This window comes from Clavelina lepadiformis, chromosome 6 (assembly GCF_947623445.1).
Source record: "Clavelina lepadiformis chromosome 6, kaClaLepa1.1, whole genome shotgun sequence".
In the NCBI taxonomy this organism is placed as follows: Eukaryota; Metazoa; Chordata; class Ascidiacea; order Aplousobranchia; family Clavelinidae; genus Clavelina; species Clavelina lepadiformis.
This window is the reverse complement of record NC_135245.1, coordinates 18372499-18390900: the sequence shown is the minus strand read 5'-3', so window position 1 is coordinate 18390900 and position 18402 is coordinate 18372499. Positions and strand designations below refer to the sequence as shown.

The 18402-nt window shown below is 44.1% G+C and overlaps 10 non-coding genes across 10 annotated transcripts; 4 read left to right on the top strand and 6 right to left on the bottom strand.

Moving 5' to 3' along the window:
- Positions 1-1287: 1287 nt before the first annotated feature.
- On the bottom strand, positions 1288-1369 carry Trnal-caa (transfer RNA leucine (anticodon CAA)). The gene has a single exon. It is a non-coding gene; the product is annotated as a tRNA-Leu (tRNA).
- A 2301-nt stretch (positions 1370-3670) lies between these two features.
- On the bottom strand, positions 3671-3752 carry Trnas-cga (transfer RNA serine (anticodon CGA)). The gene has a single exon. It is a non-coding gene; the product is annotated as a tRNA-Ser (tRNA).
- Positions 3753-3829: 77 nt separating this feature from the next.
- On the bottom strand, positions 3830-3911 carry Trnas-cga (transfer RNA serine (anticodon CGA)). The gene has a single exon. It is a non-coding gene; the product is annotated as a tRNA-Ser (tRNA).
- Positions 3912-5791: 1880 nt separating this feature from the next.
- On the top strand, positions 5792-5873 carry Trnas-cga (transfer RNA serine (anticodon CGA)). The gene has a single exon. It is a non-coding gene; the product is annotated as a tRNA-Ser (tRNA).
- Positions 5874-5950: 77 nt separating this feature from the next.
- Positions 5951-6032, top strand: Trnas-cga (transfer RNA serine (anticodon CGA)). The gene has a single exon. It is a non-coding gene; the product is annotated as a tRNA-Ser (tRNA).
- Positions 6033-7062: 1030 nt separating this feature from the next.
- On the top strand, positions 7063-7144 carry Trnas-cga (transfer RNA serine (anticodon CGA)). Its single transcript has one exon. It is a non-coding gene; the product is annotated as a tRNA-Ser (tRNA).
- A 3574-nt stretch (positions 7145-10718) lies between these two features.
- Trnas-uga (transfer RNA serine (anticodon UGA)) lies at positions 10719-10800 on the top strand. The gene has a single exon. It is a non-coding gene; the product is annotated as a tRNA-Ser (tRNA).
- A 2893-nt stretch (positions 10801-13693) lies between these two features.
- Trnal-caa (transfer RNA leucine (anticodon CAA)) lies at positions 13694-13775 on the bottom strand. The gene has a single exon. It is a non-coding gene; the product is annotated as a tRNA-Leu (tRNA).
- Positions 13776-15760: 1985 nt separating this feature from the next.
- Positions 15761-15842, bottom strand: Trnas-cga (transfer RNA serine (anticodon CGA)). The gene has a single exon. It is a non-coding gene; the product is annotated as a tRNA-Ser (tRNA).
- A 77-nt stretch (positions 15843-15919) lies between these two features.
- On the bottom strand, positions 15920-16001 carry Trnas-cga (transfer RNA serine (anticodon CGA)). The gene has a single exon. It is a non-coding gene; the product is annotated as a tRNA-Ser (tRNA).
- Between the last annotated feature and the right edge of the window lie 2401 nt (positions 16002-18402).

Sequence of the window (18402 nt, the reverse complement as noted above, 5' to 3'; positions counted from 1 at the left end):
CAAAAGTAATATCGGCGTTGTCGGCGGGATTCGAACCTACGCGGGCAGAGCCCAACAGATTTCGAGTGTATCGCATTAACCACGCGGCCACGACAACTGTGCTTAATGCATAGATGAAATAGTTAAAATGCCACATTTCCGAATATCCATATGAAATTGCAAAAGTAATATCGGCGTTGTCGGCGGGATTCGAACCTACGCGGGCAGAGCCCAACAGATTTCGAGTCTATCGCCTTAACCACTCGGCCACGACAACTGTGCTTAATGCATAGATGAAATAGTTAAAATGCCACATTTCCGAATATCCATATGAAATTGCAAAAGTAATATCGGCCTTGTCGGCGGGATTCGAGCCTACGCGGGCAGGGCCCAACAGATTTCGAGTCTGTCGCCTTAACCACTCCGACACGACAACTGTGCTTAATGCAAAGATGAAAGAGATAAAATCGCACTTTTCCGATTATCCATATGAAATTGCAAAAGTAATATCGGCGTTGTCGGCAAGATTCGAACCTACGCGGGCAGGGCCCAACAGATTTCGAGTCTGTCGCCTTAACCACTCGGCCACGACAACTGTGCTTAATGTATAGATGAAATAGATAAAATCGCACATTTCCGAATATCCATATGAAATTGCAAAAGTAATATCGGCGTTGTCGGCGGGATTCGAACCTACGCGGGCAGGGCCTAACAGATTTCGAGTCTGTCGCCTTAACCACTCGTCCACGACAACTATGCCTAATGCATAGATGAAATAGTTAAAATGGTACATTTCTTAATATCCATATGAAATTGCAAAAGTAATATCGGCGTTGTCGGCGGGATTCGAACCTACGCAGGCAGAGCCCAACAGATTTCGAGTGTATCGCATTAACCACTCGGCCACGACAACTGTGCTTAATGCATAGATGAAATAGTTAAAATGCCACATTTCCGAATATCCATATGAAATTGCAAAAGTAATATCGGCGTTGTCGGCGGGATTCGAACCTACGCGGGCAGGGCCCAACAGATTTCGAGTCTGTCGCCTTAACCACTCCGCCACGACAACTGTGCTTAATGCATAGATGAAATAGATAAAATCGCACTTTTCCGATTATCCATATGAAATTGCAAAAGTAATATCGGCGTTGTCGGCGAGATTCGAACCTACGCGGGCAAGGCCCAACAGATTTCGAGTCTGTCGCCTTAACCACTTGGCCACGACAACTGTGCTTAATGCATAGATGAAATAAATAAAATTGCACTTTTCCGAATATCCATATGAAATTGCAAAAGTAATATCGGCGTTGTCGGCGGGATTCGAACCTACGCGGGCATGGCCTAACTGATTTTGAGTCTGTCGCCTTAACCACTCGGCCACGACAACTGTGCTTAATGCATAGATGAAATAGATAAAATCGCACTTTTCCGATTATCCATATGAAATTGCAAAAGTAATATCGGCTTTGTCGGCGGGATTCGAACCTACGCGGGCAGGGCCCAACAGATTTCGAGTCTGTCGCCTTAACCACTCGGCCACGACAATTGTGCTTATTGCATAGATGAAATAGATAAAATCGCACATTTCCGAATATCCATATGAAATTGCAAAAGTAATATCGGCGTTGTCGGCGGGATTCGAACCTACACGGGCAGGGCCCAACAGATTTCGAGTCTGTCGCCATAACCACTCGGCCACGACAACTGTGCTTAATGCATAGATGAAATAGTTAAATGGTACATTTCTTAATATCCATATGAAATTGCAAAAGTAATATCGGCGTTGTCGGCGGGATTCGAACCTACTCGGGCAGAGCCCAACAGATTTCGAGTCTGTCGCCTTAACCACTCGGCCACGACAACTGTGCTTAATGAATAGATGAAACAGTTAAAATGCCACATTTCCGAATATCCATATGAAATTGCAAAAGTAATATCGGCGTTGTCGGCGGGATTCGAACCTACGCGGGCAGGGCCCAACAGATTTCGAGTCTGTCGCCTTAACCACTCCGCCACGACAACTGTGCTTAATGCATAGGTGAAATAGATAAAATCGCAATTTTCCGATTATCCATATGAAATTGCCAAAGTAATATCGGCGTTGTCGGCGAGATTCGAACCTACGCGGGCAGGGCCCAACAGATTTCGAGTCTGTCGCCTTAACCACTCGGCCACGACAACTGTGCTTAATGCATAGATGAAATAGATAAAATCGCACATTTCCGAATATCCATATGAAATTGCAAAAGTAATATCGGCGTTGTCGGCGGGATTCGAACCTACACGGGCAGGGCCCAACAGATTTCGAGTCTGTCGCCATAACCACTCGGCCACGACAACTGTGCTTAATGCATAGATGAAATAGTTAAATGGTACATTTCTTAATATCCATATGAAATTGCAAAAGTAATATCGGCGTTGTCGGCGGGATTCGAACCTACTCGGGCAGAGCCCAACAGATTTCGAGTCTGTCGCCTTAACCACTCGGCCACGACAACTGTGCTTAATGAATAGATGAAACAGTTAAAATGCCACATTTCCGAATATCCATATGAAATTGCAAAAGTAATATCGGCGTTGTCGGCGGGATTCGAACCTACGCGGGCAGGGCCCAACAGATTTCGAGTCTGTCGCCTTAACCACTCCGCCACGACAACTGTGCTTAATGCATAGGTGAAATAGATAAAATCGCAATTTTCCGATTATCCATATGAAATTGCCAAAGTAATATCGGCGTTGTCGGCGAGATTCGAACCTACGCGGGCAGGGCCCAACAGATTTCGAGTCTGTCGCCTTTACCACTCGGCCACGACAACTGTGCTTAATGTATAGATGAAATAGATAAAATCGCACATTTCCGAATATCCATATGAAATTGCAAAAGTAATATCGGCGTTGTCGGCGGGATTCGAACCTACGCGGGCAGGGCCTAACAGATTTCGAGTCTGTCGCCTTAACCACTCGGCCACGACAACTATGCCTAATGCATAGATGAAATAGTTAAAATGGTACATTTCTTAATATCCATATGAAATTGCAAAAGTAATATCGGCGTTGTCGGCGGGATTCGAACCTACGCGGGCAGAGCCCAACAGATTTCGAGTGTATCGCATTAACCACTCGGCCACGACAACTGTGCTTAATGCATAGATGAAATAGTTAAAATGCCACATTTCCGAATATCCATATGAAATTGCAAAAGTAATATCGGCGTTGTCGGCGGGATTCGAACCTACGCGGGCAGGGCCCAACAGATTTCGAGTCTGTCGCCTTAACCACTCCGCCCCGACAATTGTGCTTAATGCATAGATGAAATAGATAAAATCGCACTTTTCCGATTATCCATATGAAATTGCAAAAGTAATATCGGCGTTGTCGGCGAGATTCGAACCTACGCGGGCAAGGCCCAACAGATTTCGAGTCTGTCGCCTTAACCACTTGGCCACGACAACTGTGCTTAATGCATAGATGAAATAAATAAAATTGCACTTTTCCGAATATCCATATGAAATTGCAAAAGTAATATCGGCGTTGTCGGCGGGATTCGAACCTACGCGGGCAGGGCCCAACAGATTTCGAGTCTGTCGCCATAACCACTCGGCCACGACAACTGTGCTTAATGCATAGATGAAATAGATAAAATCGCACATTTCCGAATATCCATATGAAATTGCAAAAGTAATATCGGCGTTGTCGGAAGGATTCGAACCTACGCGGGCAGGGCCCAACAGATTTCGAGTCTGTCGCCTTAACCACTCGGCCACGACAACTTTGCTTAATGCATAGATGAAATAGATAAAATCGCACATTTCCGAATATCCATATGAAATTGCAAAAGTAATATCGGCGTTGTCGGCAGGATTCGAACCTACGCGGGCAGGGCCCAACAGATTTCGAGTCTGTCGCCTTAACCACTCGGCCACGACAACTGTGCTTAATGCATAGATGAAATAGATAAAATCGCACTTTTCTCGAATCACTAGATAGATTCCACCATGTCGGTGTTTCCGTAATCTTCTCCTGACTTTCAAATCTGACAAGATGAAAATGTAGCCAGCGTAGTCTAGATGAAAATCAAGCTAGCGTAGTCTAGATGAAAATCAAGCTAGCGTAGTCTAGATGAAAATCTAGCTAGCGTAGTCTAGATGAAAATCAAGCTAGCGTCGTCTAGATGAAAATCAAGCTAGCGTAGTCTAGATGAAAATCAAGCTAGCGTAGTCTAGATGAAAATCAAGCTAGCGTAGTCTAGATGAAAATCTAGCTAGCGTAGTCTAGATGAAAATCTAGCTAGCGTAGTCTAGATGAAAATCAAGCTAGCGTAGTCTAGATGAAAATCAAGCTAGCGTAGCCTAGATGAAAATCAAGCTAGCGTAGTCTAGATGAAAACCAAGCTAGCGTAGTTTAGATGAAAACCAAGCTAGCGTAGTCTAGATGAAAATCTAGCTAGCGTAGTCTAGATGAAAATTTAGCTAGCGTAGTCTAGATGAAAATCTAGCTAGGGTAGTCTAGATGAAAATCAAGCCAGCGTAGTCTAAATGAAAATTCAAGCTAGCGTAGTCTAGAAGAAAATCAAGCAAGTGTAGTCTAGATGAAAATCTAGCAAGCGTAGTCTAGATGAAAATCAAGCTAGCGTAGTCTAGATGAAAATCAAGCTAGCGTAGTCTAGATGAAAATCTAGCAAGCGTAGTCTAGATGAAAATCAAGTTAGTGTAGTCTACATGAAAATCTAGCTAGCGTAGTCTAGATGAAAATCAAGCTAGCGTAGTCTAGATGAAAATCAAGCTGATTTCGAGACCTAGCTACGCCTACGTCTCTGTAGTGCTTGCTTAAGCAAATAACAGAAGTTTACTTTAGTACTTAAAATTTAGTTGGAACTAGCTTATAGTTAATACACTACAGAGACGTAGGCGTAGCTAGGTCTCGAAATCAGCTTGATTTTCATCTAAACTACGCTAGCTTGATTTTCATCTAGACTACGCTAGCTTGATTTTCATGTAGACTACACTAACTTGATTTTCATCTAGACTACGCTTGCTAGATTTTCATCTAGACTACGCTAGCTTGATTTTCATCTAGACTACGCTAGCTTGATTTTCATCTAGACTACGCTTGCTAGATTTTCATCTAGACTACACTTGCTTGATTTTCTTCTAGACTACGCTAGCTTGAATTTTCATTTAGACTACGCTGGCTTGATTTTCATCTAGACTACCATAGCTAGATTTTCATCTAGACTACGCTAGCTAAATTTTCATCTAGACTACGCTAGCTAGATTTTCATCTAGACTACGCTAGTTAGATTTTCATCTAGACTACGCTAGCTTGGTTTTCATCTAAACTACGCTAGCTTGGTTTTCATCTAGACTACGCTAGCTTGATTTTCATCTAGGCTACGCTAGCTTGATTTTCATCTAGACTACGCTAGCTTGATTTTCATCTAGACTACGCTAGCTAGATTTTCATCTAGACTATGCTAGCTAGATTTTCATCTAGACTACGCTAGCTTGATTTTCATCTAGACTACGCTAGCTTGATTTTCATCTAGACTACGCTAGCTTGATTTTCATCTAGACGACGCTAGCTTGATTTTCATCTAGACTACGCTAGCTAGATTTTCATCTAGACTACGCTAGCTTGATTTTCATCTAGACTACGCTAGCTTGATTTTCATCTAGACTACGCTGGCTACATTTTCATCTTGTCAGATTTGAAAGTCAGGAGAAGATTACGGAAACACCGACATGGTGGAATCTATCTAGTGATTCGAGAAAAGTGCGATTTTATCTATTTCATCTATGCATTAAGCACAGTTGTCGTGGCCGAGTGGTTAAGGCGACAGACTCGAAATCTGTTGGGCCCTGCCCGCGTAGGTTCGAATCCTGCCGACAACGCCGATATTACTTTTGCAATTTCATATGGATATTCGGAAATGTGCGATTTTATCTATTTCATCTATGCATTAAGCACAGTTGTCGTGGCCGAGTGGTTAAGGCGACAGACTCGAAATCTGTTGGGCCCTGCCCGCGTAGGTTCGAATCCCGCCGACAACGCCGATATTACTTTTGCAATTTCATATGGATATTCGGAAATGTGCGATTTTATCTATTTCATCTATACATTAAGCACAGTTGTCGTGGCCGAGTGGTTATGGCGACAGACTCGAAATCTGTTGGGCCCTGCCCGCGTAGGTTCGAATCCCGCCGACAACGCCGATATTACTTTTGCAATTTCATATGGATATTCGGAAAAGTGCGATTTTATCTATTTCATCTATGCATTAAGCACAGTTGTCGTGGCCGAGTGGTTAAGGCGACAGACTCGAAATCAGTTAGGCCATGCCCGCGTAGGTTCGAATCCTTCCGACAACGCCGATATTACTTTTGCAATTTCATATGGATATTCGGAAATGTGCGATTTTATCTATTTCATCTATACATTAAGCACAGTTGTCGTGGCCGAGTGGTTAAGGCGACAGACTCGAAATCTGTTGGGCCCTGCCCGCGTAGGTTCGAATCTCGCCGACAACGCCGATATTACTTTGGCAATTTCATATGGATAATCGGAAAATTGCGATTTTATCTATTTCACCTATGCATTAAGCACAGTTGTCGTGGCGGAGTGGTTAAGGCGACAGACTCGAAATCTGTTGGGCCCTGCCCGCGTAGGTTCGAATCCCGCCGACAACGCCGATATTACTTTTGCAATTTCATATGGATATTCGGAAATGTGGCATTTTAACTATTTCATCTATTCATTAAGCACAGTTGTCGTGGCCGAGTGGTTAAGGCGACAGACTCGAAATCTGTTGGGCTCTGCCCGAGTAGGTTCGAATCCCGCCGACAACGCCGATATTACTTTTGCAATTTCATATGGATATTAAGAAATGTGCCATTTAACTATTTCATCTATGCATTAAGCACAGTTGTCGTGGCCGAGTGGTTAAGGCGACAGACTCGAAATCTGTTGGGCCCTGCCCGTTTAGGTTCGAATCCCGCCGACAACGCTGATATTACTTTTGCAATTTCATATGGATATTCGGAAATGTGCGATTTTATCTATTTCATCTATGCATTAAGCACAGTTGTCGTGGCCGAGTGGTTAAGGCGACAGACTCGAAATCTGTTGGGCCCTGCCCGCGTAGGTTCGAATCCCGCCGACAACGCCGATATTACTTTTGCAATTTCATATGGATATTCGGAAATGTGCGATTTTATCTATTTCATCTATGCATTAAGCACAGTTGTCGTGGCCGAGTGGTTATGGCGACAGACTCGAAATCTGTTGGGCCCTGCCCGCGTAGGTTCGAATCCCGCCGACAACGCCGATATTACTTTTGCAATTTCATATGGATATTCGGAAAAGTGCGATTTTATCTATTTCATCTATGCATTAAGCACAGTTGTCGTGGCCGAGTGGTTAAGGCGACAGACTCGAAATCAGTTAGGCCATGCCCGCGTAGGTTCGAATCCTTCCGACAACGCCGATATTACTTTTGCAATTTCATATGGATATTCGGAAATGTGCGATTTTATCTATTTCATTTATACATTAAGCACAGTTGTCGTGGCCGAGTGGTTAAGGCGACAGACTCGAAATCTGTTGGGCCCTGCCCGCGTAGGTTCGAATCTCGCCGACAACGCCGATATTACTTTGGCAATTTCATATGGATAATCGGAAAATTGCGATTTTATCTATTTCACCTATGCATTAAGCACAGTTGTCGTGGCGGAGTGGTTAAGGCGACAGAATCGAAATCTGTTGGGCCCTGCCCGCGTAGGTTCGAATCCCGCCGACAACGCCGATATTACTTTTGCAATGTCATATGGATATTCGGAAATGTGGCATTTTAACTGTTTCATCTATTCATTAAGCACAGTTGTCGTGGCCGAGTGGTTAAGGCGACAGACTCGAAATCTGTTAGGCCCTGCCCGCGTAGGTTCGAATCCTTCCGACAACGCCGATATTACTTTTGCAATTTCATATGGATATTCGGAAATGTGCGATTTTATCTATTTCATCTATACATTAAGCACAGTTGTCGTGGCCGAGTGGTTAAGGCGACAGACTCGAAATCTGTTGGGCCCTGCCCGCGTAGGTTCGAATCTTGCCGACAACGCCGATATTACTTTTGCAATTTCATATGGATAATCGGAAAAGTGCGATTTTATCTCTTTCATCTATGCATTAAGCACAGTTGTCGTGGCGGAGTGGTTAAGGCGACAGACTCGAAATCTGTTGGGCCCTGCCCGCGTAGGTTCGAATCCCGCCGACAACGCCGATATTACTTTTGCAATTTCATATGGATATTCGGAAATGTGGCATTTTAACTGTTTCATCTATTCATTAAGCACAGTTGTCGTGGCCGAGTGGTTAAGGCGACAGACTCGAAATCTGTTGGGCTCTGCCCGAGTAGGTTCGAATCCCGCCGACAACGCCGATATTACTTTTGCAATTTCATATGGATATTCGGAAATGTGCGATTTTATCTATTTCATCTATACATTAAGCACAGTTGTCGTGGCCGAGTGGTTATGGCGACAGACTCGAAATCTGTTGGGCCCTGCCCGCGTAGGTTCGAATCTCGCCGACAACGCCGATATTACTTTGGCAATTTCATATGGATAATCGGAAAATTGCGATTTTATCTATTTCACCTATGCATTAAGCACAGTTGTCGTGGCGGAGTGGTTAAGGCGACAGACTCGAAATCTGTTGGGCCCTGCCCGCGTAGGTTCGAATCCCGCCGACAACGCCGATATTACTTTTGCAATTTCATATGGATATTCGGAAATGTGGCATTTTAACTGTTTCATCTATTCATTAAGCACAGTTGTCGTGGCCGAGTGGTTAAGGCGACAGACTCGAAATCTGTTGGGCTCTGCCCGAGTAGGTTCGAATCCCGCCGACAACGCCGATATTACTTTTGCAATTTCATATGGATATTAAGAAATGTACCATTTAACTATTTCATCTATGCATTAAGCACAGTTGTCGTGGCCGAGTGGTTAATGCGATACACTCGAAATCTGTTGGGCTCTGCCCGCGTAGGTTCGAATCCCGCCGACAACGCCGATATTACTTTTGCAATTTCATATGAATATTAAGAAATGTACCATTTTAACTATTTCATCTATGCATTAGGCATAGTTGTCGTGGCCGAGTGGTTAAGGCGACAGACTCGAAATCTGTTAGGCCCTGCCCGCGTAGGTTCGAATCCCGCCGACAACGCCGATATTACTTTTGCAATTTCATATGGATATTCGGAAATGTGCGATTTTATCTATTTCATCTATACATTAAGCACAGTTGTCGTGGCCGAGTGGTTAAGGCGACAGACTCGAAATCTGTTGGGCCCTGCCCGCGTAGGTTCGAATCTTGCCGACAACGCCGATATTACTTTTGCAATTTCATATGGATAATCGGAAAAGTGCGATTTTATCTCTTTCATCTATGCATTAAGCACAGTTGTCGTGGCGGAGTGGTTAAGGCGACAGACTCGAAATCTGTTGGGCCCTGCCCGCGTAGGTTCGAATCCCGCCGACAACGCCGATATTACTTTTGCAATTTCATATGGATATTCGGAAATGTGGCATTTTAACTGTTTCATCTATTCATTAAGCACAGTTGTCGTGGCCGAGTGGTTAAGGCGACAGACTCGAAATCTGTTGGGCTCTGCCCGAGTAGGTTCGAATCCCGCCGACAACGCCGATATTACTTTTGCAATTTCATATGGATATTCGGAAATGTGCGATTTTATCTATTTCATCTATACATTAAGCACAGTTGTCGTGGCCGAGTGGTTAAGGCGACAGACTCGAAATCTGTTGGGCCCTGCCCGCGTAGGTTCGAATCTTGCCGACAACGCCGATATTACTTTTGCAATTTCATATGGATAATCGGAAAAGTGCGATTTTATCTCTTTCATCTATGCATTAAGCACAGTTGTCGTGGCGGAGTGGTTAAGGCGACAGACTCGAAATCTGTTGGGCCCTGCCCGCGTAGGTTCGAATCCCGCCGACAAGGCCGATATTACTTTTGCAATTTCATATGGATATTCGGAAATGTGGCATTTTAACTATTTCATCTATGCATTAAGCACAGTTGTCGTGGCCGAGTGGTTAAGGCGATAGACTCGAAATCTGTTGGGCTCTGCCCGCGTAGGTTCGAATCCCGCCGACAACGCCGATATTACTTTTGCAATTTCATATGGATATTCGGAAATGTGGCATTTTAACTATTTCATCTATGCATTAAGCACAGTTGTCGTGGCCGAGTGGTTAATGCGATACACTCGAAATCTGTTGGGCTCTGCCCGCGTAGGTTCGAATCCCGCCGACAACGCCGATATTACTTTTGCAATTTCATATGGATATTAAGAAATGTACCATTTTAACTATTTCATCTATGCATTAGGCATAGTTGTCGTGGCCGAGTGGTTAAGGCGACAGACTCGAAATCTGTTAGGCCCTGCCCGCGTAGGTTCGAATCTTGCCGACAACGCCGATATTACTTTTGCAATTTCATATGGATAATCGGAAAAGTGCGATTTTATCTCTTTCATCTATGCATTAAGCACAGTTGTCGTGGCGGAGTGGTTAAGGCGACAGACTCGAAATCTGTTGGGCCCTGCCCGCGTAGGTTCGAATCCCGCCGACAACGCCGATATTACTTTTGCAATTTCATATGGATATTCGGAAATGTGGAATTTTAACTATTTCATCTATGCATTAAGCACAGTTGTCGTGGCCGAGTGGTTAAGGCGATAGACTTGAAATCTGTTGGGCTCTGCCCGCGTAGGTTCGAATCCCGCCGACAACGCCGATATTACTTTTGCAATTTCATATGGATAATGCATATGCATATTCAAATGGATATGAAAGCAAAGGGTGGGTGGGGGGAACTCATAGTGCAGTGGAAAAATCGGAGAACGTCGATCGACAAGCTGCAGGGGTCATGTCCCAATTCAAAGAGATAGGCTTTTCAATGCAAAGTACATTAAATCAAGAAGCTACCAACGCAAAACTACTTCATAAACCTACCCTGAATTTTGGCTTGCAACAAGACCTAGGTTATGTCTGTCTACAGTCTTAATTTGGACAAAATCCATGTACTCAGTTTTCTATAACAATTGCCTAAACTTTACAACAAGTTTTTAGCTTAACCCTTTTATGACAAATACTCCAAAAAAACAAAAATTCAAACCCACACAAAATTTACAACTTAGCCTAGACCTGGATCCAGCTGTTGTCAAAGCAACGACGAACTACTCCACATCGACGTCACACGCGCAATGGACCGGAAAATTTTTACTTTTTTTAATATGACGCATTGAGTGCGACACGGTCACAATCACAGTGTTGCCGGCACAAAATTGTCGTTTTATTGGGAAGTGACCCCTTAAACGTGAAGAAATTCATAAATTTTAGTTATACTTATGACTATATCTATATATAGATATCTATATATATTATATAAGGTAAGTGATTAGGATTAGGATTAGGTGATTAGTAGGGCAAGTTTTTGCAACTTTTGCAAATTTTTTTACAGCTTCCGGCAGCTTCCTAAATACACAGGATTGACGTGACGTGAGTCTAGCCAGCTGGTGGCCTAGACGTGAGTCTATGGTCATCAAACGGTTGTTGGCTCGTCGCTCTGCGGCTCGCTGGTTTGAACCTGCAGCTTGTCGATCGACGTTCTCCGATTTTTCCACTGCACTATGAGTTCCCCCCACCCACCCTTTGCTTTCATATCCATTTGAATATGCATATGCAATATCCATATGAAATTGCAAAAGTAATATCGGCGTTGTCGGCGGGATTCGAACCTACGCGGGCAGAGCCCAACAGATTTCGAGTCTATCGCCTTAACCACTCGGCCACGACAACTGTGCTTAATGCATAGATGAAATAGTTAAAATTCCACATTTCCGAATATCCATATGAAATTGCAAAAGTAATATCGGTGTTGTCGGCGGGATTCGAACCTACGCGGGCAGGGCCCAACTGATTTCGAGTCTGTCGCCTTAACCACTCCGCCACGACAACTGTGCTTAATGCATAGATGAAAGAGATAAAATCGCACTTTTCCGATTATCCATATGAAATTGCAAAAGTAATATCGGCGTTGTCGGCAAGATTCGAACCTACGCGGGCAGGGCCCAACAGATTTCGAGTCTGTCGCCTTAACCACTCGGCCACGACAACTGTGCTTAATGTATAGATGAAATAGATAAAATCGCACATTTCCGAAAATCCATATGAAATTGCAAAAGTAATATCGGCGTTGTCGGCGGGATTCGAACCTACGCGGGCAGGGCCTAACAGATTTCGAGTCTGTCGCCTTAACCACTCGGCCACGACAACTATGCCTAATGCATAGATGAAATAGTTAAAATGGTACATTTCTTAATATCCATATGAAATTGCAAAAGTAATATCGGCGTTGTCGGCGGGATTCGAACCTACGCGGGCAGAGCCCAACAGATTTCGAGTGTATCGCATTAACCACGCGGCCACGACAACTGTGCTTAATGCATAGATGAAATAGTTAAAATGCCACATTTCCGAATATCCATATGAAATTGCAAAAGTAATATCGGCGTTGTCGGCGGGATTCGAACCTACGCGGGCAGAGCCCAACAGATTTCGAGTCTATCGCCTTAACCACTCGGCCACGACAACTGTGCTTAATGCATAGATGAAATAGTTAAAATGCCACATTTCCGAATATCCATATGAAATTGCAAAAGTAATATCGGCCTTGTCGGCGGGATTCGAGCCTACGCGGGCAGGGCCCAACAGATTTCGAGTCTGTCGCCTTAACCACTCCGACACGACAACTGTGCTTAATGCAAAGATGAAAGAGATAAAATCGCACTTTTCCGATTATCCATATGAAATTGCAAAAGTAATATCGGCGTTGTCGGCAAGATTCGAACCTACGCGGGCAGGGCCCAACAGATTTCGAGTCTGTCGCCTTAACCACTCGGCCACGACAACTGTGCTTAATGTATAGATGAAATAGATAAAATCGCACATTTCCGAATATCCATATGAAATTGCAAAAGTAATATCGGCGTTGTCGGCGGGATTCGAACCTACGCGGGCAGGGCCTAACAGATTTCGAGTCTGTCGCCTTAACCACTCGTCCACGACAACTATGCCAAATGCATAGATGAAATAGTTAAAATGGTACATTTCTTAATATCCATATGAAATTGCAAAAGTAATATCGGCGTTGTCGGCGGGATTCGAACCTACGCGGGCAGAGCCCAACAGATTTCGAGTGTATCGCATTAACCACTCGGCCACGACAACTGTGCTTAATGCATAGATGAAATAGTTAAAATGCCACATTTCCGAATATCCATATGAAATTGCAAAAGTAATATCGGCGTTGTCGGCGGGATTCGAACCTACGCGGGCAGGGCCCAACAGATTTCGAGTCTGTCGCCTTAACCACTCCGCCACGACAACTGTGCTTAATGCATAGATGAAATAGATAAAATCGCACTTTTCCGATTATCCATATGAAATTGCAAAAGTAATATCGGCGTTGTCGGCGAGATTCGAACCTACGCGGGCAAGGCCCAACAGATTTCGAGTCTGTCGCCTTAACCACTTGGCCACGACAACTGTGCTTAATGCATAGATGAAATAAATAAAATTGCACTTTTCCGAATATCCATATGAAATTGCAAAAGTAATATCGGCGTTGTCGGCGGGATTCGAACCTACGCGGGCATGGCCTAACTGATTTTGAGTCTGTCGCCTTAACCACTCGGCCACGACAACTGTGCTTAATGCATAGATGAAATAGATAAAATCGCACATTTCCGAATATCCATATGAAATTGCAAAAGTAATATCGGCGTTGTCGGCGGGATTCGAACCTACTCGGGCAGAGCCCAACAGATTTCGAGTCTGTCGCCTTAACCACTCGGCCACGACAACTGTGCTTAATGAATAGATGAAACAGTTAAAATGCCACATTTCCGAATATCCATATGAAATTGCAAAAGTAATATCGGCGTTGTCGGCGGGATTCGAACCTACGCGGGCAGGGCCCAACAGATTTCGAGTCTGTCGCCTTAACCACTCCGCCACGACAACTGTGCTTAATGCATAGGTGAAATAGATAAAATCGCAATTTTCCGATTATCCATATGAAATTGCCAAAGTAATATCGGCGTTGTCGGCGAGATTCGAACCTACGCGGGCAGGGCCCAACAGATTTCGAGTCTGTCGCCTTAACCACTCGGCCACGACAACTGTGCTTAATGTATAGATGAAATAGATAAAATCGCACATTTCCGAATATCCATATGAAATTGCAAAAGTAATATCGGCGTTGTCGGAAGGATTCGAACCTACGCGGGCATGGCCTAACTGATTTCGAGTCTGTCGCCTTAACCACTCCGCCACGACAACTGTGCTTAATGCATAGATGAAAGAGATAAAATCGCACTTTTTCGATTATCCATATGAAATTGCAAAAGTAATATCGGCGTTGTCGGCGGGATTCGAACCTACGCGGGCAGGGCCTAACAGATTTCGAGTCTGTCGCCTTAACCACTCGGCCACGACAACTATGCCTAATGCATAGATGAAATAGTTAAAATGGTACATTTCTTAATATCCATATGAAATTGCAAAAGTAATATCGGCGTTGTCGGCGGGATTCGAACCTACGCGGGCAGAGCCCAACAGATTTCGAGTGTATCGCATTAACCACTCGGCCACGACAACTGTGCTTAATGCATAGATGAAATAGTTAAAATGCCACATTTCCGAATATCCATATGAAATTGCAAAAGTAATATCGGCGTTGTCGGCGGGATTCGAACCTACGCGGGCAGGGCCCAACAGATTTCGAGTCTGTCGCCTTAACCACTCCGCCCCGACAATTGTGCTTAATGCATAGATGAAATAGATAAAATCGCACTTTTCCGATTATCCATAAGAAATTGCAAAAGTAATATCGGCGTTGTCGGCGAGATTCGAACCTACGCGGGCAAGGCCCAACAGATTTCGAGTCTGTCGCCTTAACCACTTGGCCACGACAACTGTGCTTAATGCATAGATGAAATAAATAAAATTGCACTTTTCCGAATATCCATATGAAATTGCAAAAGTAATATCGGCGTTGTCGGCGGGATTCGAACCTACGCGGGCAGGGCCCAACAGATTTCGAGTCTGTCGCCTTAACCACTCCGCCACGACAACTGTGCTTAATGCATAGGTGAAATAGATAAAATCGCAATTTTCCGATTATCCATATGAAATTGCAAAAGTAATATCGGCGTTGTCGGCGAGATTCGAACCTACGCGGGCAGGGCCCAACAGATTTCGAGTCTGTCGCCTTAACCACTCGGCCACGACAACTGTGCTTAATGTATAGATGAAATAGATAAAATCGCACATTTCCGAATATCCATATGAAATTGCAAAAGTAATATCGGCGTTGTCGGAAGGATTCGAACCTACGCGGGCATGGCCTAACTGATTTCGAGTCTGTCGCCTTAACCACTCGGCCACGACAACTGTGCTTAATGCATAGATGAAATAGATAAAATCGCACTTTTCCGAATATCCATATGAAATTGCAAAAGTAATATCGGCGTTGTCGGCGGGATTCGAACCTACGCGGGCAGGGCCCAACAGATTTCGAGTCTGTCGCCATAACCACTCGGCCACGACAACTGTGCTTAATGCATAGATGAAATAGATAAAATCGCACATTTCCGAATATCCATATGAAATTGCAAAAGTAATATCGGCGTTGTCGGCGGGATTCGAACCTACGCGGGCAGGGCCCAACAGATTTCGAGTCTGTCGCCTTAACCACTCGGCCACGACAACTGTGCTTAATGCATAGATGAAATAGATAAAATCGCACATTTCCGAATATCCATATGAAATTGCAAAAGTAATATCGGCGTTGTCGGCAGGATTCGAACCTACGCGGGCAGGGCCCAACAGATTTCGAGTCTGTCGCCTTAACCACTCGGCCACGACAACTGTGCTTAATGCATAGATGAAATAGATAAAATCGCACTTTTCTCGAATCACTAGATAGATTCCACCATGTCGGTGTTTCCGTAATCTTCTCCTGACTTTCAAATCTGACAAGATGAAAATGTAGCCAGCGTAGTCTAGATGAAAATCAAGCTAGCGTAGTCTAGATGAAAATCAAGCTAGCGTAGTCTAGATGAAAATCTAGCTAGCGTAGTCTAGATGAAAATCAAGCTAGCGTCGTCTAGATGAAAATCAAGCTAGCGTAGTCTAGATGAAAATCAAGCTAGCGTAGTCTAGATGAAAATCAAGCTAGCGTAGTCTAGATGAAAATCTAGCTAGCGTAGTCTAGATGAAAATCTAGCTAGCGTAGTCTAGATGAAAATCAAGCTAGCGTAGTCTAGATGAAAATCAAGCTAGCGTAGCCTAGATGAAAATCAAGCTAGCGTAGTCTAGATGAAAACCAAGCTAGCGTAGTTTAGATGAAAACCAAGCTAGCGTAGTCTAGATGAAAATCTAGCTAGCGTAGTCTAGATGAAAATTTAGCTAGCGTAGTCTAGATGAAAATCTAGCTAGGGTAGTCTAGATGAAAATCAAGCCAGCGTAGTCTAAATGAAAATTCAAGCTAGCGTAGTCTAGAAGAAAATCAAGCAAGTGTAGTCTAGATGAAAATCTAGCAAGCGTAGTCTAGATGAAAATCAAGCTAGCGTAGTCTAGATGAAAATCAAGCTAGCGTAGTCTAGATGAAAATCTAGCAAGCGTAGTCTAGATGAAAATCAAGTTAGTGTAGTCTACATGAAAATCTAGCTAGCGTAGTCTAGATGAAAATCAAGCTAGCGTAGTCTAGATGAAAATCAAGCTGATTTCGAGACCTAGCTACGCCTACGTCTCTGTAGTGTATTAACTATAAGCTAGTTCCAACTAAATTTTAAGTACTAAAGTAAACTTCTGTTATTTGCTTAAGGGGTCATGTCCCAATTCAAAGAGATAGGCTTTTCAATGCAAAGTACATTAAATCAAGAAGCTACCAACGCAAAACTACTTCATAAACCTACCCTGAATTTTGGCTTGCAACAAGACCTAGGTTATGTCTGTCTACAGTCTTAATTTGGACAAAATTCATGTACTCAGTTTTCTATAACAATTGCCTAAACTTTACAACAAGTTTTTAGCTTAACATTTTATGACAAATACTCCAAAAAAACAAAAATTCAAACCCACACAAAATTTACAACTTAGCCTAGACCTGGATCCAGCTGTCGTCAAAGCAACGACGAACTACTCCACATTGACGTCACACGCGCATTGGACAGGAAAATTTTTACTTTTTTTAATATGACGCATTGAGTGCGACACGGTCACAATCACAGTGTTGCCGGCTCAAAATTGTCGTTTTATTGGGAAGTGACCCCTTAAACGTGAAGAAATTCATAAATTTTAGTTATACTTATGACTATATCTATATATAGATATCTATATATATTATATAAGGTAAGTGATTAGGATTAGGATTAGGTGATTAGTAGGGCAAGTTTTTGCAACTTTTGCAACTTTTTTTACAGCTTCCGGCAGCTTCCTAAATACTCAGGATTGACGTGAGTCTAGCCAGCTGGTGGCCTAGACGTGAGTCTAGCCAGCTGGTAGCCTGGACGTGAGTCTAGCCAGCTGGTGGCCTAGACGTGAGTCTAGCCAGCTGGTGGCCTAGACGTGAGTCTATGGTCATCAAACGGTTGTTGGCTCGTCGCTCTGCGGCTCGCTGGTTTGAACCTGCAGCTTGTCGATCGACGTTCTCCGATTTTTCCACTGAACTATGAGTTTCCCCCACCCACCCTCTGCTTTCATATCCATTTGAATATGCATATGCAATATCCATATGAAATTGCAAAAGTAATATCGGCTTTGTCGGCAGGATTCGAACCTACGCGGGCTGGGCCAGCTCGCGTACTAGAGTACTAGAGTACTAGAGTACAGGTTGGATGCCTGCAAGGATTGGTAGGTAGTCCGTTGGAGTGGGACACAGGCAACCAGTCACAATACGCAGCGCGTCGTTGATGGCGGTGTTGATATGGCGGGTATGGGAGCTACGACACCACACTGGTGCGCAGTACTCGGCGGTGGAGTGGACAAGTGGCAGGGTGGCTGTGCGGAGGGTTTTTGCGCCGGCCCCCCAACCTGAGCCCGCCAGCCGCCTTAGGAGTGCGACGCGCGCAGATAGTTTATTGCGCAGTAACTCCAAGTGTCGACGATACGTGAGTGCCCTGTCCAATGTCACGCCGAGGTATGTGGGCTCGGCTCTGTAGGGCAGGGTTTCCCCATCAATAGTGATGTTTATCTCACGCTGTGCTTCTTTGTTGTTGAGGTGGAAGACCGCCGACACTGTCTTTGCCTTGCTGAGCTGCAGCTTCCA